Consider the following 26,895-nt stretch of genomic DNA (forward strand, 5'->3'; position numbering starts at 1 on the left):
GGAGGTCACATATTCTTTCAGTTCCTGCCTGTCTTGGGAGCTCTTTATCTCTCCTTTATCTCTCCTCTCATTTGAATGAGAGCCTTGCTGGATAAAGTATTCTTGGTTGCATGTTCTTCTCATTTAGGACCCTGAATATATCCTGCCAGCCCTTTCTGGCCTGCCAGGTCTCTGTGGAGAGGTCTGCTGTTACCCTAATATTCCTCCCCATAAAAGTCAGGGATTTCTTGTCTCTTGCTGCTTTAAGGATCTTCTCTTTATCTTTGGAATTTGCAAGCTTCACTATTAAATGTCGAGGTGTTGAACGGTTTTTATTGATTTTAGGGGGGGATCTCTCTATTTCCTGGATCTGAATGCCTGTTTCCCTTCCCAGATTAGGAAAGTTTTCAGCTAGAATTTGTTCAAATACATATTCTGGCCCTCTGTCCCTTTCGGCGCTTTGGGCCAGGGTCATTATATCATAAATATCTTTAAATAAATCAGATTTTCAAATCATGCTTTTTCATAATATCAAAATAGTGATTGGAAATTTGTGTGAAATAAGGAATGGAAATGCTTCAAGTTGTTAATTATCTATGACCTTGGGAAAGATCCTAAAATTCTGTGCCTAAGTTCCTTTCTCATATGTGTAAGATCAGTAAGATTCTTTCAAGCTCTAGATGTTAGTAATTCTGTAACTGTCCCAGAGTTTAATGCGTGTTTCTTTATTTCATGTGATTAGTCAGCTCTTTCTGGATGTACATCTAAGGTATCCAGACCAGGTTCTTTGGGGGTGGGTGAGAATTAGGAGAGAGACAGAGAAGAGGAAATTAAATTGCATTTTTACTCTTCTCCTTGCAATGAGTTTTACTTCTACTTCACAGCCACCCTGAGAAGCAGCATTATTTTCCTGTTTGAAAAAAGAAAAATGTGACTCCAGAAATTACTAAATTGTTAATGTTAGTGTGGCTAAAAAATAGTGGAGTTGGGAAATGGAACCCTGGCATACTTCTAGCTAAAGTCCCTGCCCTTTCTACCATACCAGGCTACCTCTCAAAAAGAAATCATAACATCTGGATAGAGGCAGGAAACTGCTTCCAAGCCAATTTTCTTTCCTTGCTGCTGGTCCTTGTGTCATTTCTAAAATGACAGCCTGCATTCCTGCAAATTTCTGGGGATGCTTTGAGAGGTGACTACATTGCCAGTAATTTTCAAAATACTGTAGCTTTGCCTTTCAACTCCTTTATGTCTCTCAGAGAAATATCAAGACTGATGTCCAAAAGCTAGAACCTTAGGGCTTGAAGATAATTAAGTACCTAGACACTTTTAGGAGAAAAGACTGCTAGAGTTTATAATTGGGATATTTCAAGACGAGGTACATAGATTTCTTTCCTGAAAATCTTCTCTAGAAGATTTCTTTCTTGAAAATCTTCTCCTTTGTGTTTCTCTCAACCCTAGAAGCAAGCATGAATTCAGCAAGCATGAATCTGACAAAGCAAAGCTGATGATTTAATACTAGCTCAGTAATTGTATTGCTCTTCAAACTGGATTTAGGTTTTTGTTTGGTGTGATTGCAAGCAACAGGAACAGGAACTGACTATAAGGAAAGGAAAAGGAAACTTATTGTAAAGCTGTGTGTATGTGGTGGTCGTGGTGGTGGTGGTGGTGGTGGTGGTGGTGGTATTGGTGTAGCAGGCTCATGGGCTCATGAGCTGGAGGGCCAAGCTTGGGAACATCCAGGAATTATAGGGGCTCTAGAGAAATCAGCTATGAGAACTGCAACAAACACTTAGTCTAGTCTATACCAGCATAATTCCTAAAGTAATACCTCCAGCAGTTCCCATATCCTTGCACCATTCACTCAAGTCCCAAAGAGTGTCCAGGTGATCAAACCCTAAATCAGCAGACAGAGAACAGAGAACAGATTAGGTTTTTTTTTTTGTGTGTGTGTGTGTGTGTGTGTGTGTGTGACCAATTATACCTTCAATATTAGGCCCAATGAGGAATTCCACAGAAGGTCGTCAGAGGTCCAACTCTGATATGCTTTTATTTGTGAGACAAATAAAAGAAAATTATATGTGGTTCACAAGACTAATTGAATATGGACTCACTCTGAAGAAACTGTGTTAATTTGGTTTTACTTGTGTAAAAATCAACAAAATCTTTCCTTAGATGGTAGAAACTTTTTTGTTTCTTAATAACATAAATGCTTAATTTCCCTCTCATTTTTTTCTTGAATTTTTTTTTTTCATTTTGATTTTATTCTTTGCAGAGGACACTTTGGGAAAATGTCAAAGAGAATGTCAGAGCTGATTTTTCATCAGACTTCAGTAGGTACAAATCACTACTAGTAATTTTGATATTGTCTGAACCAAGTAAAGCAGACTCAGATCTACATACAGTTAGATATAAGTAGGGAGATGCAATTGACTTCAAAACGACTAGATTTTATTTTGCTTAAGTGGAACAGTGACATCTAGTGCCTGCAAAATTATGTCACTGGATCTGAAGGAAGATTAAAATAGACATGCCATGAAGATGAATGAAGGATCATGTGTTACTTACATCTGCAGAGATTGGTCTGTTCTCTGTTTTCATGGGTACATGAAATGCATGCACTTCCTTCTAGCCATTCTCCTTAATTCTGGACCCACCACATACTAACATATTGCTCTTCTACTTACAGTTCTTTAAGGCATTCCTTAATTCTCTTCTTCCTGCCAATCTAATTTCCTATTATTTCCCAAAACACATGCTCAGTTTTGTCAGACTTGATTTCTCCACTTTCCAAAAACAAATCAGGTTATTTTTACATCCACAACTTGATTTGTATTCCCTCTGCCTGGAAGGTACTTCTCACTGTCTTGTGTCAAATTTTATTTATCTTTTAAGTTTCATTTTCTTGGCATGTCTTCTCTTTCTTTTGTCTTTCTAAACTACTTCTTATCTGAATTTCTGGAGCATTTACATTGTTTATAACTCCTTGATGTTTAGTCTGTCTTGAATTAATTACTATTGTCTCTGTTTATAGGATAATTTGGTCTCATCAATTAGACTATAAATTCCTTGAGTTCAGGGAATTCCTAGACTTCTGCCTAAATACCTTTTTCGAATTGTTTGAGCATGTCATTTAGTAATTAATACAATTTTTGACAGTTTTTTGAAACTTTCATTTTCTGTAATTTGTTATAGTTTATTTTGATATATTTTAATAGCTTTATTGTAATATTGGCTTCTGTATTGCAATAAACAGTATTCCATGAGGTAAAAAAGAGCCATAGGACCTTGATCATTCAGATAAAGAGAAATTCTTATAATTTATCAAATATTTTATCTGATATTTATACAAGTAGATTGGTATGTATATAAAACAAATCATAATTATTGTTCATTGAAGATACAACTGGAAAAAATTATTGAAGATAACATAATTCTTTTATAAATGAGGACATGCAGGCTTAGATTAATTGAATTATATCTGTGTTATATATACATGTACTCAGAGTATATTCAATAAAAATAAGGCTGCTTACAAAACTGTATGCAATATAAAATACATTTTTAACCATATGATAATAACGAAATATATTTATGTATATTTTATCTATTGAAAAATTATTGCATCTCTTGGCTCTTTTAATCTTTATGATCACATTATAAATGATTTTATCCCCATTTTACAAATTTTTATATACACTTATTAAACTATTTTTTGTGTCTGGCAGGTGCTGGGATACAAAGATGAGTATCACTTGGCTCCCTATCTTTGAGGGTTTTTCCATTGGGTCTGACAGATGAAACTGAAGCTGAAGAGCCTAGATGACAAGCCCACATCACATAACAATAGCAGAGATCCAGCAGTAGGACTGAACTTGTGTCTCAAAATTCAGAATTATTTCCAAATTATTTTGCTACCTTTGCTTATAATTATTTTGGAAATTAGGTATTTAATGACATCACATGTAACCTTACAAAGAAAACATGGCTCTCATTCATCAGGAAATGATTTTGCGATTTAATTTGCTGAAACAGAATAGCCATAGAAAAGTAACTTAGTAACTTTATCATTCTTTTTTTAAGATTTTATATATTTAGGGGTGCCTGGGTGGTTCAGGTCATGATCTCGGGGTCTTGGGATCAAGCCCCACAGGAGGCTCCCTGCTCATGCTCTCTCTCTCTGTACCTCTCTATCTCAAATGAATGAATACAAATCTTTAAAAAAGTGTTTATATATTTATTTGAGAGGGAGACAGAACAAGTGAGAAAGAGAATATCAAGGCGTGAGGAGGGTGATGAGAAGACACAAGGGCAGAGGCAGAGGGAGAAGCAAGCTCCTGATGAGTAGGGAGCGGGACTTTTAGGGCTTGACACTGGGACCCTGGGATCATGACCTGAGCTAAAGGCAGACCTGAGCTAAAGGCCTGAGCCAACTGAGCCACCCAGGAGCCCCAGCTTTATCGTTCTTAAATTTAAACCAACATGTCAATCTTTATTAGGAAATAGGTTATTGTTTCCCAGAAGAAATAGAATTTGTAGTACAGTCAGCACTCCTCTGGCTTTTAAGTAGAGAGGTTTGTACTTTCTTTGGTACCTCTTTTACTCTTCCACAGCACTGCTACCATTTCCACATTACCATCCCCCCCGCCCCCAAGATTACCCACCTTGAAAGCACAAAAACCAAGCAGTTGTCTTGGTAGCTGCTGCTGTTGTTTTTTCTTAATTATTTCCTTTCATTTTCTTGTTTATATTGTAGCCTTTATATTGAACCGCTCAATACTTCTCAGTGCTTCATGCTCTGCGTACCTGGGCACCTACAACATCACTTAAGCTTCTGGGTTAGGACTCCATGGACAGGTAACATGATGCCCTGGTGCTTTGAGAGGGAGGCAGATTTTCAGTTTGGGCTCTGAATACCCCAAAGAAGACCCCTCCTTTCCACTGAAATGAAAGTATTTATTTCTTCTTTGTAACCAGTTGAATAGCTGTGTAACATTTAGTGTCTTTTCTATAGCTTATTTGGAATATGATTGAAGCATTCAGAACTTAAAAGTCTCATTGTTCAGCCCCATCGAATGATACATAGGTACATAGGTACACAGTCTGTTTCAGGTGTTAGAAGCATCAGTTCTTGTTCTCTTTAAAGTTAAAAATGAAACAAAAAAATTGTAACGGCTCAACTTTAAAAAAAGAAATACTCTTTTACCTCACTTCCTAGATTTTTAAAGGCCACTATTAAAAATTGTTGTTGGGGCTGGGGTGGGGGGACATGTTTTACGGCCATCTCATTATCAAAATCGCTACATATTTCTAAATCTGCTTTTTCACATTTGAGGGTATGTTTCCAAACCAAATTTATGCACGTATAGCTTTAGGAATGCCTGGTGAGGGGATCCCTGGGTGGCTCAGTGGTTCAGGGCCTGCCTTTGGCCCAGGGCGTGATCCTGGAGTCCCGGGATCGAGTTCCGCGTCGGGCTCCCTGCCTGGAGCCTGCTTCTCCCTCTGCCTGTGTCTCTGCCTCTCTCTCTCTCTCTCTCTCTCTCTCTCTGTGTGTCTCTCATGAATAAATAAATAAAATCTTAAAAAAAAAAAAAGGAATGCCTGGTGAATAGCAGTAGAATTTGGCCAATTATATAATAAATGCAGGGATTTTTTATAGGTTAAAAAACATGCTGTTTTATCCACTAATTGTTTCATAGGTGTTACACATTCCAACTAGATTTCCATTTATAAGCCTAAGACATCATAAGTACTCAATAAAAGTAGATTCTCGGGGATCCCTGGGTGGCGCAGCGGTTTGGCGGCTGCCTTTGGCCCAGGGCGCGATCCTGGAGACCCGGGATCGAATCCCACGTCGGGCTCCCGGTGCATGGAGCCTGCTTCTCCCTCTGCCTGTGTCTCTGCCTCTCTCTCTCTCTCTCTCTCTCTCTCTCTGTGACTATCATAAATAAATTTAAAAAAAAATAAATAAAAAATAAAAGTAGATTCTCTACGACATCTAGGAGTACAAAGTATACAAATTGCTCAATGACAAGAATTACAGGTTTTTTAAGGATCAACGAAGGATTTCTAGAGATTATCTCTACACTTCCATGTTGCAGATAAGGATGGATTGTTATACTGGTTGTTTTCTAAACAGGAATTCTGTTTCAATTGCCTTTTCTCATTTAATTGCTAATATCAATAATTGAAAGATGGCAAAGATTGTTGAACCCATATAACAGATTGTTATGGTACCAATTATTTACTAATGGACAATATCTCTAGGCGCGTGTCATATAGACTATTGGAAGATTATTGCTTATAGATCAGAGTAAACATTACTGAAGATTTCTTTTTTGCTCTCCATGCATAACTTTCTGTGACAATGACTTAGATGAGAGGAACTTCATATTTACCATATAACATATGTTCTGTACAAACTTCAGAAAAAACTCTTGCTCCTGTAAATATAAAGATTGATTGTACAGAAAAAAACATAATTTAGTTTCAAGTTACAAGAAAGATTTCAGGATAGCTTTTTGAGTTATAAAAGAGATTTACTTATAAAATTAAATTGATATTGTCTAACAAATTTTTCTAGAAATGAAATTTCAACCCATAAAAAATAGAATAGTATTTTCTATTAATCTAAAAAAATCTGCATTTAGAATACTAAATTCATTTTCTTAGTCTCTTATTACAGCTGCTTCTGATTTCTCAGTAAGCCTGAAATACGAAACAGGTGAGGAAAAGCAAAAGAGGTCATATTTGGATCTTTAAATGCAAAGTTGGGAACAAATCAATATTTTCCCATGACTATTAAATCTAAATTAGAAGATGCATATATATTCATGTACATATATATGTATAAATAGAACCCTCTATAGACATCTAAATAAAACATTTAAGAGAAAGATGAAATTTGTTACAAAAATACTATGAAAACACAAAAATACAATCAATCTACAATTAATAGATGAAAACATTGACAAGGTGAGTGCTTAACACTACTAAGACCATTACCGCCAGCAGTTAATTGATTGTATAAATAAAATTGCATATAAAGTGGTTTTGTCTTACAAAGATGTCATCTTGCAATGCAGTTGGAGAGGACTTAAATACAAATAACACAAGAAATTATGACTTCTAAGCCAAACAAGTGATTCTGTAGTCTTTCTTTCCTAAACTGTGTATTACTCCATCCTAAATCATTTTTCTTTCATCTAACAGAAATATGAAAATGTCAATTGAATTTGAATTTTTTTCTCCTAAAGACCTTGTTTCCTGAATATTGGTGGCCAGCTGAGATAAGTTTTTGTCATCTTTCTTTGAAATTTTAGCTTATTTTACACTGTGTTTGATGATGTTAAATAATTTTAGAAAAACAGCTCATTTCTCAAAAGAAGAAATTACAGCTCCAAATACGCATACTAAATTGGTTGGATCACAAGGCAGGAAATGCAGTTTTATACATCTGAATTCTTGAGTATTCAGTTTTTCTGAGTAGTTGCCCTACTCTTAAGAGAAGCTAAGAAACAGCAGGGCTGTTTGAGATAATTACATAGTATACTTAACTCTAATTCATATACAGCCGTCAAGTTTTTATAGGTTCCTATTTGTGATGCTATAACTAAGGTTTTTTTTTTTTTAAGTTTTCAGGTTAAATTTCTATACTTTGGGGATTATAATTCAGTTATAAAATGTTTCTTGTAGACTGAAACTTGGTATACAAATTCTTGGTCAGTATAAAAACATTATTAGGAATTTCCATAAATATCACTTACATCATTAAAAATTATTTTGTAGGGACACCTGGGTGGCTCAGCAGTTGGGCACCTGCCCCTGGCTCAGGGCGTGATCCATGTCTCAGGATCGAGTCCTGCATTGGGCTCCCTGCCTGGAGCCTGCTTCTCCCTCTGCCCATGTCTCTGCCTTTCTGTGTGTGTCTTTCATGAATAAATAAAATCTTTTAAAAAATTATTTTGTAAAATTATAAAACCATATCTTTAGAACATATTCAAATGTAACTTACAGTTACATGTTTCTTATTTTCTTGTTATTTATGTACAAATATGTTCACCTACTTTTTAAAAAATCAGGTTTTTTATTATACCATTCAGATTATATTGTTAAATAAATTTCAGTATCAAAACATTGATTTTTCTTTACAAATACTTCAGTACCAAATTCTAATATATAACATATAGAGTTCACTCACTGCAAAGTTGAGTGTAGAGAAAAAACATTTTACATGATAAAATATGTTTATAACATGTATACACTCTTTATGTAGATGTGTGTGTGTGTGCGCATGTGTGTGCGCATGTGTGTGTATGTGTGTTGGTGTCATTTTGTCAGACTACTTTTCTGCCATGTCATTTATTTACATGTGAGAAAACAAAATATATTTTAGTTCAATTGTCAAACTGATCAATAATTTGTAGCCTAGGCATTTTAGCAGGCATGTTCAAAAGGAAGCAAATTCTTAGGCCAATGTCTATATTAAAAATAAGAATATTTTAAAAGAAGAAAAATTCATAACATATATGTCTAAAGTATTTCTTAGCCTTAGTTACAATTTAATATGTGATTGCAGGTTATATATTGTCTTTTCTATCATGAGATATTCTGTTGTCCTCCAGGAACCAAATTTTTCTTAGGACTTGAGTGAAAGTAGGATTGGATCGGCTATCCCTTTGTTTTAAACAAGGCCTATCAAATACAACAGACAATCCTGACTAACCAATGTTAAGCAAGCAATAAAACAAACAAACAAAAAAAAACCCCATTTGCTGCTCTATTAGTTGATTTGCTAAAATTAAATGGGCAAGGCATTCTATATTTTAAGATTGGCAAGAGCTAACAGTCTCTATGAATAACAAATAGCCAGGATTCTGTATAATAATTTTGGGTATAAACATTGATAAAACAATGTGAATGCAATTAACTTTACAGCTCATCTCATGAATCCATACTGGCATCTGTTCTGCCTCTCCTTACAGAGTTGTGTGCCAACGTCTACTCCCAAATTGCCCATGTAGACCAGACCAATGATTGCAATGCAATTAGACTGATGAGAATCAAGAGAATTGCAAAAAAAAAAAAAAAAAAAAAACCCAAAACCAAAAAAAACCACCATACTGATAACTCCTAACTTGATTTTATCTCTATAAGACTAAATAAAGCAATTGCATTTCAAATATATATATATATTTTTTTCTTTTGCTTCCAGGTTTTCTTCAGGTAATTAAAAAAAATTGTTTGTTTGTTTGTTTATTTATTTATTTATTTATTTATTTATTTATGAAAGACAGAGAGAGAGAGAGGCAGAGACACAGGCGGAGGGAGAAGCAGGCTCCAGGCAGGGAGCCCAACGTGGGACTCGATCCCAGGTCTCCAAAGGTGACCTGGGCCAAAGGTGGCGCTAAGCTGCTGAGCCAGCTGGGCTCCCCTTCAGTTAATATTTTTAACGTAAGTTAAATTGATAATTACTTCATTTAAAAATGTCATCTAATTTTAAAAACATGTATTTTCTTGCTGTGTAATTGAATTTGTGGAGTTTTCCATTCTTAGATGACAAGACACTTATTTATAAAACCAGTTACAAAAAAGGAAGAAGATGAATATGGCCAATTATTTTACTTTCATACTTCAAAGCATTGAGGACAATATACCCCATGAATAATCTAATCTTCAAAACAGATCTATTCGAGGAAGCAATAAAGTACAAGCAATAAACGACTTCCCTCCTTAGAGTTCTATATTATTTTCCTGATAAATTATATCGTTATGTCGTATTATGTAATATTATATCAATTAATCCTCAGAGAAAGGCAAACTATTGAGAACATACCACTTCTTACATTAGTGCTTATTGGTTACAGAGGCAATAAAGATTGAGCTAATCACTGATCAGGTAAGTGCTGTCTATATCTTTACAAACTACAAAAACAGGGTTGGAAAGAAAAAATTATGTTCATTATGATTGTGATACACTCATAAATGTCTCATGAATATTAGTTCGTTTAATCTGCATAATAGTCTTCTTTGGTAGCAGCCCTTATTATCCTCAGGGGCAGGGCAGTCAGCTGGTAGGTGTCAGAGCTGGGATCTCAACTTCCACGGTGGGGCACCAAATTCTGTACTTTTAATCCCTATGCTATGAGGCCACTATGGAATGTTAGCCTAAAGAGGAGTTCAGCGACCTCTGGAATTCCTGGATGCAACCTTCTTTTTTTAAACGATTGATTGATTGATTGATTGATTGATCTACTTACTTATGAAAGAGCGCGCGCACGTGGTGGGGTGGGGGGGAGGAGCTGAGGGAGAAGAATGAGAATCTGGTGCAGACTCCCCACTGAGCATGGAGCCCCCAGCAGGACTTGATCGCAGGACCCTGAGATCATGACCTGAACTGAAATCAAGTCAGTTGTTTAACCAACGGAGCCACCCAGGCAGCCCCTGAATGCAATTTCTGAATGTAGTTGAAATAATCCATGTCCCGTGAAAAGATTTTCAAGTTTTTACCAATAGGTGTTTGAAAGGGAACTTATTTTGACAAATAGAATCCCCAGAGATTATCACTTTCTTTTTTGCAGTACTTATGGTTTTCTATAAAACACAAACTGAAATTTAGAGAAATGTCATGAATAATTTCTACCAGATGCAAACTAGACATAATTCAATATTGTGTCTTTTACACAATAATTACATATTACAGAATAATTACACAACATTGTGTAACAAATAATGTTACCTAGAATACCTTCTTTTTGAAGATGATACATCTAAATTCTCATCCTAACTAATATTGAGTGCTTTATTTAAGAAATATTCCCCTATGGGGCACCTGGGGGCTTAGTCAGATGAGCATTGGACTCCTGGATTTGGCTCAGGTCCCGATCTCAAGGTTGTGAGACTGAGCTCTGCATGGGAGTCTAAGCTCAGCGCAGTGTGCTGCTGGAGATTCTCTCTCTCCCTCTCACTCTACCCCACCCCGCTCATGGCATTTTCTTTCTCTCTCTAAAAAGAATTGTCTTAAAAAAAAGAAAAAAAAGAAAATTTCCCCTATTAGTTAAAATGTATTTTTTGGAAAAAGGGCATTAATTTTCTTTCAAAATTAAAAATAATCGGAAGTCCTCAGAGAATATTTGTTTATATCAATTGTATTTTGAGAAGGAAAGAAATTTACAAACCATAGAATCTTTGAGCTGAAAGAAATTTTAGAAATCAGAGTCCCACTATACACAATATCTGCTGTTTTGGGCTGCCTGATATCTACTCTCTAGGTGCTAATACTCTGGTTTTCTTAGAAAATCTGCTCCCCATGCTCAGTCCTTGTAATTGAGTGGAACTGATTGTACTTTCAATCCCTTGCTTTGATATATGGCTGAGGACTGGTCAGTCATAATAATTCTCAGCAGTTTCAGAACTGCTGTCTGGAAAGTGAATCTCTGCCTCACTGGAGTGGCTGCAGAGTTTAGACATCCACTTCAAAGTGTTAGGATCTGTCTTTCCAACTTCAGAATGAGAAAGTTTACCTGAATAAAACCAACATGTAGGAAAGCAAAGCTGAGTTGGAAAGAGACCAAAGCTGGATGAAGTTGTTTAAACCCCAGGATAGATCTGTATGAGCTCTATCCATAAAGTCCACAGAGTAAATTCCACAATATTTATTGCTATTTAACTGCCATCTAATATCTGATTGAAAACTTCAAACTACAGGAGCATGTGCTTCAGAAGGACACCAATGCCATTTTCAGCATCAGTATGTTTTCAAATTTTGACTATATAAAACATAAATTAGCTTCCCTTCTAATTTCTCTTTTGATGGTCTACCTTCTGATGATGAAACAAATTAATATTTTTTCATAGGACAGTCCATAAAATACCTATAGCATCTATCCTCTCAGTCTTCTCTAGCTAAAACAGCTACAGTTGAGGAGATTATATTTTTAAGACGGTCAGTTAAATCATCCAAGAAAAACGATGAGATTTGTATTATTTTAATAACAATGAATTTCCATCAGTCATCCCATTCGTAATGTTTTAGAGACAGAAAGAAAAAAAAAATCACCTGGTAATTGCCTGGGATTAAAGAGTGAGTTTCTTAGATGCATGGGGCCCAACCTTACAATCAAGGTTGAACACATGTGATTTGAGGATGAAAAATCCACCTGCTCAATATCATCTCTTCAAAGTCATATTAATTAAAGTCAAAGGTTAAATGAATATCCTCCAAAGGATCTAGTTAAAATTAAGTTACTTAATTTAAGGTAAATATACCAACTTGCATTGATTCATTAATAGCTATTAATTCATTCTCAGCCATTGAAGAAAAGAGAATAGATGACAGGACAGTTTTAAAGAGACAGGGGTATAGAGAGGAGTTTCCCACATCAGATGACATCCTGAAGGGGACTTTCAGTAAAAAATAGGTGGGGCCTGCTGTTGAAGATGTCAGGATATGAGCCGATAATGTTAGTCTTACTAAAACGATAAACCTGCTGCTTATTTCCTTCTAGTGAAGGGGTCACAATTTATCTCCAAAACGTGTGTGTGTGTGTGTGTGTGTGTGTGTGTGTGTGAGAGAGAGAGAGAGAGTTGTCCTGCTTTCTCTAAAGGTGTTTTGGTATTGAATTAGTGACAATCTAGATCTAATTGTTATTTGTAATCCCCGAATAAAAATAAACCTAGAAAGGAGTTTTTAAAACATCTGTCTCCTACTGAATTGATAAAAAACATTTCTTTTTTTGTTTTCTTTCTTATTTTTATTGAAGTTTGATTTGCCAACATACAGTATAACACCCAGTGCTCATCCCATCAAGTGCCCCCTCAGTACCCGCCACCGCCACCGTTACACCATCCCCCCGCCCACCTCCCCATCTGCAACCCTCTGTTCCCAGAGTCAGGAGTCTCTCATGGTTTGTCTTCCTCTCTAATTTTTCCCACTCATTTTCTCTCCTTTCCCTTATAATCCATTTCACTATTTCTTATATTCCCCGTATGAGTGAAACCATATGATGATTGTCCTCCAACTAACTTCACTCAGCATAATACCCTCCAGTTCCATCCATGTCAAAGCAAATGGTGGGTATTTGTCCTTTCTAATGGCTGAATAAAAACATTTCTAACAAATATTTTCAGATGCAATTGTGCAGTATCAGATACGTTATATTAATAGCAGAAATAAAAGCAGTAATTTAAAGATGTGTGTTTTCTATTGCTGCTATAGTAAATTGCCACAAGAGTAGTGGCTTGAACAAAACAAATTCATTATCTTACGGTTCTCACATGGGTCTTTCCAGGCTAAAATCAAGCTTTGGTAGGCTTCGTTGCTTTCTAGAAGTTCTAGAGGAGAACCCATTTTCTTGCCTTTCCCAGCTTCTAGACCCTGACTACATTTCTTGGCTCATGCCCCGTTCCTCCATCTTGAAAGCCACCAATGGTGACTCTAGTCTCTTTCTTCCTGACTCTTCTTTTTCTACTTTTAAGAACTCAGTAATTTCATTGAATGCACTCAGGTAATTCAGAAGAATTTCTCCATCAGTCGATTTTCCATAATTTCCCTTTCCATTTAAGGTAAAAATTTTACAAATTCCAGGGGTTAGGGCATGGATATCTTTGGGGAGCCAATATTCTGCTTGCCTGAGTCTATTACATAGGGTATGTACATTCCTAAAAAAAACTCATTTTCTGTTAAGTAACACACTAAAAATAATAGGGCATGTAGGAAAAATGTAGGGTTGAAAGAGACAGTTCAAAACCTGTGTAGTTTAGTGGCCAGAACGCTGAAAATCTTTTAAAAAGTACCAATTAAAATGATATGCTAAATTTCTAACAAATATGTACTACTTTAAATATGGGACTTTACTTTAAAAATCGGGATGGGGAGAGATGTATCGTGATGGAAGCAGGTGTAAGGAATGGGTCAAACTACTGAGTTATGAAGTCAAAGCAAAAATGTGCAAAAGACAAGAGATCACATAATAAGCATTTCCAATAGTCACATAGCATATGGCTCAACTGACTCGAGAAGAATGATGGGTCAAAGGGCATGGCTAGAACACTTTATTGCCACCACTGCTTTCCATATCCAGCTGTGTTGTCTGTTTTATGTTTGGCCATTGTCACTTGGTAGGCCAAACTATTATTGTGCTGAGAAAGTTTTATAAGAATCAAGAGACTTTCTAGGCTGTACCAAAATCTCCCCTATTTACCGATTGCATTGAACTCATCCTCTAATTATATCTTCAAAAGCAAATTGTGTTTCAGTGCTTAAGCTTATTGCAAAGCTTGGAGTACCAAAGAAAGTCAAGGTTACTTCAAAGTCCCACGATATTAATTTACCATCATTGCCAATGACTCATGACTGTGAGTCAGTCATTACGGGCTTAATATATTTCACGGAAGAGGACAACTGAATTTCTGGCATTATCTTATGTATACTCCAAGAAGAAGTATTTTCGGAGGAAATATCATGAAGTCATTTCGTAATTTTCAGTCACCATGCATACTGGGGAGTCATATGTCAAGGAATTGGGAATGGATCCCCTCTGAAGCAGACAGACTATAACTTACGAAATCCGGTCACCTGTATCTAGAGGCCATACCAAAAGCAGTAATACTTAAAAGCCTAATAAAGAGGGGAAAGTGAAAGCTAAATTATAATGCCCTTTTGAAGGACAAGGATATTAAGAAAGTCAGAAAGAAGCATATTGTGAAAATTCAAAACCAGAAGGGTAGATCAAGAGAACTGACGATGTGTCTTTTTTTTGCATCATTGTTAGCTGAATGGCTACAGAAGCACCTTATTAAATGGAAAATTAGTATGAAATTATGAGACCATACCTCCACACGACCTGTAGTCCTGATAAATGATTTCTCTGACTTATTTATTCTTTTATCAGAATATCCAATGTTCCTCTCTTGTGTCAGGCACAGTGTTAAGTACCGAGGATAGAGTGGTGAACATTAGGAGGTAGTTTGGGCCCTCATGCATTTAGTGGGTAAAACAGACATTAAGCAAATTACCCCACTAATATAATTACAACTTGTGATAAGTGCTACCAAGGAAAAGGAACAATATTAAAGAAACACGTAAGAAGGATACATGGTCTAGTGGGGGGTATGGAGTTGGATAATTGAATTTACATTTAAATGATTATCACAAACCAGTGGCCCATGGGAATCTAAGTGAATGACGTTTCTAGTGCTCACAGCAATGGCAACTGTGGCTCATATTTTATATCTGTACCGAAGTTGAGTCAACTTCATTGATCTTTTGATTTCTTTTGCTTTAACAAATCGTGGTTGACTACCAATAACATGTGCAGACTATTACTATTTGAAAAATGGATGGTATTCAGGCACAATTTTAAAACTGACACGTTGATACATTAGAACTTGTGCTATTGAATTGTTTTATTTAAAACTTTGTATTTCTCTTTTTTGAGCAACTATTTTGCTATGTCATGTGGCCACTAGGGGGCAGTACTGCCCTTTGTTAGAAAGGCGTTAGCTTTGGCAAGCAGATTTTTCTTGTTCAGTGTTGGGGGTGGGGGAGGAAGAAGGGACAGTTTTCTCTAGTTTGGCAATGAAAGAGAAAAAAAAATAGAGACTTTTAAAATAAGATGGGAGTGCATATTATGTCAAAGGCCAGTTTTACGGAGGTTTATTAACAATTTGCTTTTATTCACTCTTACTTGAAAGGCCACACAAAAATACAGATTAAGAATACCTGATCATAAGTTTACCCTTGACTGTGTCACACTATGAGTTTAATTTATTTAATTTAAAATCGGTATTTTTTTAATCTGTAACCAAAAATATTTGAAAAGTTACGTGTTAGTCAGAAAGACCTACAGGTATTGTATTGTCTACCATATAAAATGAATTTGTACAAGGGGCTTAATAATTGTTAATGTAATTTCTCATTCTTATTTCAAAGAACAGTAATTTTTAAAAATGTGAATTTCAACATACATACTATCTTAATTTTAAAGGATACTGTAGAAAATCTAGGCTAATTTTTTATAAGGTATAAACAAGAAACAATTACAAATTCTGCTTTGTGAACAATTGACAAATATAATACTTGACTTTTCTTGTAGTGGCCTTAATTAGCCCTAATCTGCATGCATCTAAGAAAAACACCATTTGTTTCTGTGAACATTTTTATTTTACTTTTCTGATGTGTTCTACTACGTATATTTGCATTTTAGCCGATCAGATTAATTTAGGAAGAATGCACCCTTATATCTCTGATTCAAATCTTTTCACAGTATTTGACATTAATTATGTTACACTTCCTTTGCCATATTGTTTTTATCTCTTACTACTACTTGAGCATTTGCAAAGATGTGCACAATTATTTTGTACCTGATTTTAGATTTTTTTTTTTTGGCACAAAAATTAGAATAGAACAGATCCTTGATTGTATGTTTTAGGAACATCCATCACCACATTCATTAATCCATGAAGGTAATACGTTCTTGGTTTCTTCCCTTAGATAAAATACAAACTTTTACCATGGTCGTCACTTCAAGAATTGACCTTGAAGAAAGCCTTAGTTACTATATAGGATCAGGGTTGTAGTATTTCCATATGGGAACTTCCAGTAAAAATATTTGCATAGATCTTTATGCATTAATGCTGCTTAGAACAAACTGCAAACAGGACTGGTCTCATTCATTTGGGGAATATAAATAATAGTGAAAGGGAATAGAGGGGAAGGGAGAAGAAATGGATAGGAAATATCAGAAAGGGAGACAGAACATGGAAGACTCCTAACTCTGGGAAACGAACTAGGGGTGGTGGAAGGGGAGGAGGGCGGGGGGTGGGGGTGACTGGGTGGTGGGCACTGAGGGGGGCACTTGACGGGATGAGTACTGGGTGTTATTCTGTATGTTGGCAAATTGAACACCAATAAGAAATAAATTTATTATTAAAAAAATAAAAATGACTGGCTTATATAAGTACTGAAATGATTGCAGATCAGGAATAGGTACCATATGCTGGTTTGTTCCTGCCCTTCCACTTACCACTTTGGATCTGTTTTTCTTTCCACATGGACCTTCTGATTATAGCCCAAGAGAGATCAAAACATATAATTTAAAATTACCTGCAGTGATTTGATCAATAAAAGGTATTTAAATATATGACACTGACATACTATGGAATGTATGACATTCCCCAGTGGCAAGTTTTCTAGTTTCACAAATATGGCTATAATGCATGTTGTTATATTGTGAACCAGGATGATGTCTGCCTCTTGCTATTACACACACATAAGTGCTTGTTGAAATACTTCCAATTTCTGGGGCTCTAAAGGGGCATCCAGCGTTCCCCTTTCTCCTCTGCAGTTAAAATATGAAGCTGTTAGTAAAAGGGTAATGAATGTGCAGTACAACGAAGTATATAAAAGATATTTTTTTCCAACCCATTTAAAAAGCTCAGGAACAAAAGGAAGATGACTGAGGTTGGGTTTTCAATGACTTGTGTTAGAGTTGCTGGCTCTCCAGAAAGGTGTCGTTTAAGAAAAAAAAAAAAAAAAAAAAAGAGGTAGAAGATAGCCTTTAGTCATGGAGACTTAAAACAAGAACTCAAGAACAGTTGGCATAAGAAAAATTAGCTGTCCTGAGATGTGTGAATTAAAATAAAATGATGAAGCTAACTTGTAATAGCTTTATAAGTTCACATATTTCAGAAAAGAAAAGGTGAGAGAGTTTGTTATTTCCATATGACCTGTACAAGGGCTTGGCAAATTGCCAGCCCCTTCAGGAAAATGTTCTCTCTACAAATGCAAAAGTAAATATTTCTGAAACATTTTTTTTTTAGCTTTTAAGATTATGACCATCTGCGCTACTTCTGCATATCTCTGATTCACATATACATTAATTTACTGGATACCTTCTTCATACCAAACACTTAAGTAGGCACTTTGTGATCAGAAACCAGAAATACTGAATGAAATAAGACTTAAAAATGCCAGACTTACCTGCTTTTGAGTCTGCCTGCCTGAGCTGCCAGTCATTTACATTATGCCCCAGATGGAGGATGTCTACTCATTTTATGTACATTTTGTTCCCACTAACAACCAGTCCCAAAGTTATTTCATGTTGTTATGCGGGTTTGTTATTCACTATGGGGATCTTTAGAACAGCACAGGGCGCTTACTTCTGTATTCAAGCAGTATGTGGAGAATATTTCATGTATGTTGTACCTAAATCCAGAGTAAACTTGGGTCTTAACAAAATCCAATGCAAGGAGTTTTTAACTGTAATAGACTTGTTCTTCATAAAAAAAATGAGGAGCACCAAATTATTTGACCACATTATAAATGAAATACTGCTTTTTCTAATGGCATTCTCTCTCTCTCTCTCTCTCTCTCTCTATTAAATTTGAATTCAGTTAGCCAACATACAGTACGTCATTAGTTTCAGATGTAGTTTTCAATAATTCATCGGTTGCATATAACACCCAGTGCTCATCCCATCATGTGCCCTCCATAATGCCTACCACCCAGTTACCCCATACCCTCACCCCTCTCCCCTTCAGCAATCCTCAGTTTGTTTCCCAGAGCTAAGAACCTCTCATGGTTTGTCTCCCTTTCTAATTTTTTTCCCATTAAAATTTCCCTCCTTGCTTTGTGATCCTCTGCTTTATTTCTTATATTCTGCATGAGTGAAACCATATGATAATTGTCTTTTCTCCAACTGACTTATTTCACTCAGCATAATACCCTCTAGTTCCATCCCTGTCAATGTAAATGGTAGATATCCATCCTACCTTTCTGATGGCTAAGTAATATTCCATTGTATATTTATATACCATATCTTCTTTATCTACTCATCTGTGGAAGGACATCATGGCTCCTTCCATAGTTTGGCAATTGTGGACATTGCTGCTATGAACATTGGGTGCAGGTGTCCCTTCATTTCACTATGTCAGTATCGTTGGTATTCTGTCTTGTGCAATCTTTTAAATTATACTAAAAGAAAAGTCCTCTTTAAAAATCAGGATTGGATAGGCTGCTAAAGCTTAAGTAGTTACACTTGACATTAACATGTTCTTCTGTGACATCTTGATAGTTATTATTTAAATCAGATTGCCTTTATTCAGTGTGTTTAACTTTTGTTTCTGATACCTTATCTTGCAATGCTCATGGGTTTAATATTATTTATTTCCTGAGCTCTACCCTTTCACAACTGTTAGAGTTTTCTGATTGTTCACATCTGGTATTGCTGTTTGATTGAGCTTAGGGCATCTCACTCTTTAAATCTCAATTTGTTCTTTCCTTTCTTCAGTATTCTCTGCTCTTCTTGACTGTGGTCCTAGGGTTAGTTTGTTTCCCTTTTATTGTTTAATAAGCATTCCTTGTAGGTTTCTTAAGATTTTTAATTATGGTTCAGCAGTTTTTATTTTTTAAAACTTTTAAATATGATTAAGTACTCAAAAGTAGTTAAAATTATATGATTAGGTAAACTCTCAGAAATGCATAGAATTCTTATATTGAATTTTATATAATACATAAAAGTATAAGTGCACATGTTTAACATTACATGTAGAAATTCTAGACTTAATTATAAGAAGGCTAAGTAAATAAATGCTCCAAGACAAAATTCATATACAGTCACTATGATCTTGATGCCTGTCATTGTCAATATTTATAAATCAACAGTTGTGATTTTCACATAAACACTTGTATAACTTGAGTGATTTTTTTTTTCCACTGGATTTTCAGACTTTCCCACTGAAAACTTCTTGCTGTCCCTTGGAGAAAATATTAAAAATTATTTACAGAGAAATTATGTCTTCCTTTTTCTAGTCACCCACATTTTTTTAAAAGATTTATTTATTTATTTATTTATTTATTTATTTATTTATTTATTTATCTATTTATTTATTTAATTTATGAGAGAGAGAGGGAGAGAGAGAGAGAGTCAGGGAGAGACACAGGCAGAGGGAGAAGCAGGCTCCATGCCAGGAGCCCGACGTGGGACTCGATTCCCCGGGACTCCAGGATCGCGCGCTGGGCCATAGACAGGCGCCAAACCACTGAGCCACCCAGGGATCCCCTCCCCTTTTTTTAAAGATTTATTTATGTCACCCACATTTAAAACTTTGTGTCATCCTTAACTGTCTCTTTCCATTATCTTCTCCTTCAGTCACTCAATCCTACAAATTTCCTAGAAAATGACCTTAGCTTCCTTCATTTCCTTTAAATTTCTACTGAAACTCTCATTTAGTCATATCCAGATTCCTAGAAAAATGCTCCTCCCTCCTTGGCTGGACATTAAAAATACTCCACACTCTGGCTCAGGTCACCTTTCCAGGTTCAATTCCCATTGGCCTTCCATTTGAATTGTCTACATCATTTCTCTTGTCCACTTGTCATCGTTTTAACATGTCACATATATTTCTATAGCTGTATCCTTTCCTGCCTAGAATCTCCATCCCACTCCCTTTCTTTTCTAAGGCCTCTTCAGATAGTTACCCAATAACCTGACTGACACACATCTCATAACTGGCCACCTTGTGATTTATCTTTTTATGTTGAATCAGATCTATCTCTTTAACTAGGTTCCTGGACTCATATTTATCCCGTCTCTGTATCTCCAATTTCTAGAAATGCCTTTTATTTAGCAAATATTCTCATTGATTAACACTTCCCTATAAAGTGCCTAAATAATGATTACATATTTATTATTATGTCATCATGTCTCAGTGAAAATGTTATTAAATTTTCATGACTATTGTTGTTATTACAGCAATATTATTTTTCTCCATGGAACATTGCCATCACCTGGCCCTTTGAATGTAAAGACAATAATAACACAAATTTAATTAAAAAATGTTATGTACTCCCTAACCAAGTGGATTCCCTTTTCATCAATAAGACAAAAGCTCTATTGAATGTGTTATTGCACTGATAAAGTAATTTCAAAATTAGATTACGATGCAAATGAGTTGGCTAGGTTGTATTTTTATTCTTGGTAGAAATATGAGAGACCTGGCGTGTGATTGTGATGGACTTCTAGTTAAAACGGACTACTTCAGACTTCAGAAATACACTCTAAAAATGCAAGCTGGCCATTAGTAAGCTTAGTGTTGACTATGGTGCTTTTCTGTGTGGAGGAATACTAATTTGTTTTATGTCATGGATGAAGTAGGAAGAAAGCAAGCCTGGAAATTTACATGTTTTACAAATAGTGGCTGCAGGGATTCTTACTGATGTTACAAAACATGTTTCATTTCATATTAGATTTTTTTTTTTTTAAATTTTATTTATTTATGATAGTCACATAGAGAGAGAGAGAGAGAGAGAGAGAGGCAGAGACATAGGCAGAGGGAGAAGCAGGGTCCATGCACTGGGAGCCTGATGTGGGATTCGATCCGGGGTCTCCAGGATCGCGCCCTGGGCCAAAGGCAGGCGCCAAACCGCTGCGCCACCCAGGGATCCCTCATATTAGATTTTTAATGAAGAGGCACATGAACAAGAGAAAAGTCAGTTAAATGGATGCTAAGCCAAGAGTAAAGGCAAATATGTTTCTCAAAATTATTTTTGGTTTAAGAAACCAATGCATTTGTTTTAAAAGTCATATTATTTTTGCTATTTTACTTCAATGACAAAAATATATCAATATGCTGAAAGCTAAAGACATAATTTCCACAGACTCTTTACAATGATCCCTTTGTTGAAGAAGAAAAAGAAGAAGGGAGTAGGGGAGAGTTATTGTTAGTTAAACCAAAGTAATTTCTTTACAAAGTCATTGTCAGCAGTCTACCAGCTTAGAGCATCCAAACAGATTTTACCTTCCCTTCTGTTTTAGATTGAGATGGAGATTTTACGTACTATTTAGAAATGAAGGAGATTGTCACTCTTTATTTTAAAGATTTGCCATAATTTCAATTACCAAATATATGAAGTAAATGGCACAAAGCACTAACCTCAGCTCTTTTAAGAATGCAAGGCATTTTTTTAAATTTGGCATTTTTTTTAAGTCATAAGGAATACTATGCTTGCAAAACAATGACAGCGTATAACGAATAAAACTTTTGAAATAAAACATGATTTTTCTAAAACTATATGTATAGATGAAAATATCTAATAGCTTTTACATACCACCTTAGATTTGTTTCTGGGAATTATAAGTTGTTTTAAATTGGATTAAATTGCACAACACACATATGAGAAAAATATTTCATAAATTACATGGAGTAGGTGTAAATAATGTGCCAGGTTCCAGACTTTAAGATCATAATATCACATCTCTGAAGACATCTTACCAATTATCCTTTGAATTTTTGAAGTTTTGAAGTAATCACAATATAAACATAAACTAGCATGAATTCAATTTTATGAAAAAAATTACAACACATTTTAAAGACCTCTTTATACCCCAAATTGATATAATGATGACAAAAATCTTTGAAGTTGTATACCATGTGGTCTATTATCAGAATAAATTTATGTGAGAAAATAGAAAACACAAAGGAAGAGATATAAAAAAAATGTAATGGCAAGTGCCTAAATATTTCTTGGCTTGTAAGATCGCATGTGGCATTTACTGAAGTATATATTTGAGATTCAGGTCCTTGAAGGCAAACTCTTATCTTATGACAAGGCTCTTAAATTTCATGTTTGGTGCAACATGTAGCCGATAGTATATTTGTTGGATTCAGTTGAAAACCCGTAGCACCAACTGTTTTTTTTTTAAGATTGATTTATTGATTTATTGATTTAAGAGAGAGCACAAGCAGGAGGGGTAGAAGGAGAGAGACTCTCAAGCAGACTCTACACTGAGCATGGAGCCCAATATGGGGCTTGATATCACGATCCTGAGATCATGGCCTTAGCCAAAACCAAGTTAGATGCTTAACCAACTGTGCCACCCAGGCACCTCTGCAGCAACTATTGTAATAACTGTTGAACTATATGAGAGGCTGATATACGTGATCCATCCCCCCTTGGGAAAGAATTAGAAAACCAATTTAGCTCTTTCTGGAGCTATCTTAACAAACATGGGATGAACCTGATTATATTAATTCCATTTGATGTTCCCATACATAGAGTAACAAAATCTGCTTGGATTTCCATTTAAACATCTAAAATACAGACTTTGGAGAGCAAGAAATATCTTTTATTCATTTTTATGTCACCCCAATTTATCTAATAGAACTTCATACATAGTAGAAATTAAATAAATGTCTGTTAGACTGGTATTATATCTAATCCTCCAAATACAAATTGAAAACACTTTCTCAATGTGGTTTTCATATTTTTATTAAAGAATTGTATATATACATATCTATATAACTGAATATACACACATTTTCATATATATGCGTATATATATATGGTAAATAGATGTGAAAACATGTTTCAGAAGATGTGTCATTCTTACAACCTTTGGAGTTAACTTTTAGTTTGATACATAGATTGAAATAACATATTTTATGTGTTTTCCATAAGTAATCCCACTACAATTTTTGATTTAAATATAATTTTGATAAAGGAAAGAGTAGGAATTCAAGTAAAAAGAGATCTGCTTCACATGCACCATCAAGAGTCATTTCAATCATGTGTTTTTCTATATTGAGTTTTGGGAAAGGGCTTACAAGAGCTCTCTTTTGAAACCTTTTGATATTCAGCAAACATACAGTCAATGCAGTAGATTTTTAAATTTATCTTGATGCTTGAAGGTTGGTCTTGGGCCTGTTCTATTTGATTCATTTCTTTGTTAGTTTTCCAGGCAAGGATTAGGGAAATGTTAATCAAATATACTAACAGTTTTAAATGCATTGAATTAAGCTTTATTTGGTGGAGATAGGAATAAAATTCAATAAATTGCTTTCATAAATCATCTCACAAAAATCCATGGTTACGTCGAACACAATGGGAACTAGTATAAAGAAATTATCCTCTACTTCCACATCTCCCATCCCTTCCTAACTTCAGGTGGCTTCTCGGCCCCAGTATACCACTAAAGATGTTCTCAGTACCAACTTTCTATAGACTTATGGTTGCCAGGTGTATATGTCAGTGTTCTCCAGAGAAACAGAACTAACAGGATAAGGATGAGGAGGTTATTATACTAATTGTCTCACACAAGTATGGAGGCTAAGAAGTCCCATAATCTGAAGTCCACAAGCTAGAAAATTAGAAAGATAGAAAGAAAATTAGAAAATTCGTAATTTAGCCCAGTTCTGAAGGCCCAAGAATGAGGAACACTGATGTCCAATGGCAGGAGATGATGAAAGTCTCAGCTCAAGCAGATAGAATGGATTCAATTTTCCTTCACCTTTTTGTTCTCTTCTGGACCTCTAGATTGAATGATGGCCACCTGCATTGGTAAAGGAAATCTTTACTCAATTTACTGACTCAAATGATAATCTCTTTCAGGGATACTCTCATAGACACACCCAGAAATAATGTTTTGCCCACTATTTGGGGATCTTTAGCCCACTCAAGTTTGCACGAAATTATCTATCACGCTAGGTATGTTAGTTTTCTATTTCTGTTGCAGAGAAGGAACATCCAGCTAATAGTCCCCAGTGAGGATGAAGAACTGCCAAGATCAGCCCGCAGACCTCAGCCCACTGCATCTTCTATAGGTTTAGAGTCATCAAGGAGGCCTCAAAACACAAAGGTTGGAACAATGCTTTACTCACAGAAAGAAAAGACGCAGCACAATCAGCATATGTAGTGTGCATCAGTCTCCTGTGGACAGTGGGTCCCTCCTGATAGCCAGCATGAGGTGAGGGAGTGCAGTTGCCCCTCTCATGCTACAAGCTAATATCCCTTTACCGTGAAACAAGGGAGGGCAGATATACTGGTGGGGCTGGCCAGGTGCCATATAGTACACACACATACACACACACAGACACGAACAATACAAGGAAGTTCACCATAGCTAGAACTAGTGAATGATTTTTCCTAATAAGGAAGAAAATCTGGGGACAAGCAACACAGAGCTCCAACACCCATTTTCTGCACAGGGGAATGTTCCAGGCCTAGAATGCTGATTGCACAATCCTGGAGAGGGACAGCAAGTCTTCTGACAGCTGCTTCCCCAACAGTTGTCCTAATAAATTACTGCAAACTTTGTAACTGAAAACAATACAAATTGATTATCTCACAGTTCTGTGGTTTGGAAGTCTGGGCACAACATAGTTTAGCTGGGTTTTCTGTTGAAATCAAGGAGTCAGCAGGGCTGAGCTCTTACCTGGAAGTACTAGAGAAGATTCCCTTACCAAGTTTATTTAGATTATTGGAACAACTCAGTTCCTTGTTGTTGTAGGACTGAGGTTCCCAATTTTTTGACACATGTCCCTTTCATCATCAGTCTAACAACAGTACACGGAATCCTTTTCTTTGAATCTGTACCACCCTTTCTACTATCAGCTGGAGAAAAATCTCTGCTTTTCAGAGGTAGTGTGATTAGATTAGGCCTACACAGATAATCCAGGAGAATATCTCCTTTTTAAGATCACTTAGTTGGTAACCTTACTTATATCTCTTACACAATCTAATAAATTTACAAGAATAACACGGGAGATTGAAGGGCAGGGAGACCAAATTTTGTCTTCTACCAGGTCTAGTTGGTCCTCTATAGGCCTCAACCTCACTGGCCTTTCTGCAACATCTGACACTGAATTAATTATTCCTTCATTGAAGGTCTGCTTTCTTAGATAAAAAAATAATTTTATGTTGTTTCTTCCAAGGGATGCAGCTTTACCTTTTTTTTTTTTTTTTTTTTTTTTTTACAGTTCTTTATACTCTCCCCTTCCTGAGTTCATTCCCTTTTAAATATTGGTGTTTTTTCCATCCTTTCTCAGCATAAGTCTCTTTTTATCTTTCACTTGCTAGACTTTACCCATGCTCAAGATTTCAACACCACTTTTACTCATGATCCCCAAATCTGTCTCATCCAATTTAACAAGCATTTACTGAGGATCTGGATTTCCTGTTAGGCTGAATGTTCCAGAAGGGCAAGGATCAGAATAGTACTGTTCATTGGGAATTCCCAGCATCTATTTTTGTGTATAGCATGGGATATATTTTTAAAAATATTTATTGATTGATAAATGAATTTTAAAAAAGAATGAATAAATAAAGAGCTTTAATACAAACATAAAATGAGAATACAATGCAATAAATGATACAGTTAACAATGCCAAGGGATCCTGCACAGAAAATGAACATTTAAGTCAGTGTGAGGTTTCAAGGAACATTCCTGGAGATGATGATGCCTAGAGACTGAATGATGGACACAAATCCAAGATTAGAATTGTTTTCTGATTCCAAGCATATATTCCGGACATTAACCTCAAATGAAAGTCTCACTCATTCTGTAGAATTGTTGCTTTCCCTTGTATTCTCTTAGAGGAAGATATTGCATCAGTCTAGTCCCCCAAACCAGACCTTGAGATTCAACTTCTCCCCCGTCCCCTTAACTTTGCCCTGCTCTAACCAAGGAGTAGCTTCTATAGATTGTCTTCAACCTCTTTGAGTCCTTCCCTTAAGTACACATTCCCCTTGATTATCATAACAACCAGCTGATATCTAGGTCACTAATGTCACTCTCCTCTCATTCATTCTCAACTCTGTCATTCATGTGATCTTTCTGAAATGTAGATATTACCAGAACACCCCTGTTTATAAACTCATCCTACATGATCAAGTCTGAACTTTGCATGAGGCAAACCTGGTTCTGTCCTGCCTTTCCATCTTCTTGTTGTCCAGTGTACTCTACAGTCCATGTGGACCAAAATGCCTTCTAAGACACAAATATGCCAACTATCCACATATGACAGTGATGCATGCTGGTCCCTTTGCTTTAAATGCTCAAACCAGTCTCCTAGAACTATTGTTGCCTGGGAACTCAAATTCATCCTTCAAATTTCCTAGTAAGCTTTTACCTTCCCTGGGAG

The 26,895-nt window shown here is 35.8% G+C and overlaps 1 long non-coding RNA gene across 7 annotated transcripts in view; it reads left to right on the top strand.

Annotated features, from left to right (window-relative positions):
• Positions 1 to 26,895, top strand: part of LOC144305726 (uncharacterized) — a 64,089-nt gene that overhangs the window by 34,077 nt on the left and 3,117 nt on the right. Inside the window, exons 3-6 of one of the 7 annotated variants that reach the window (XR_013372792.1) lie at positions 2,252 to 2,309; positions 3,705 to 4,833; positions 24,489 to 24,719; positions 24,961 to 25,667. This is a non-coding gene — a long non-coding RNA (uncharacterized LOC144305726). Of the gene's footprint in view, positions 1 to 2,251; positions 2,310 to 3,704; positions 4,834 to 6,661; positions 9,197 to 24,488; positions 24,720 to 24,960; positions 25,668 to 26,895 lie in introns of those variants that run through there. The other 6 variants (XR_013372793.1, XR_013372795.1, XR_013372790.1 and 3 more) reach the window with 6 other exon arrangements.

Source organism: Canis aureus, chromosome 36 (assembly GCF_053574225.1).
Source record: "Canis aureus isolate CA01 chromosome 36, VMU_Caureus_v.1.0, whole genome shotgun sequence".
Taxonomy (NCBI): Eukaryota; Metazoa; Chordata; class Mammalia; order Carnivora; family Canidae; genus Canis; species Canis aureus.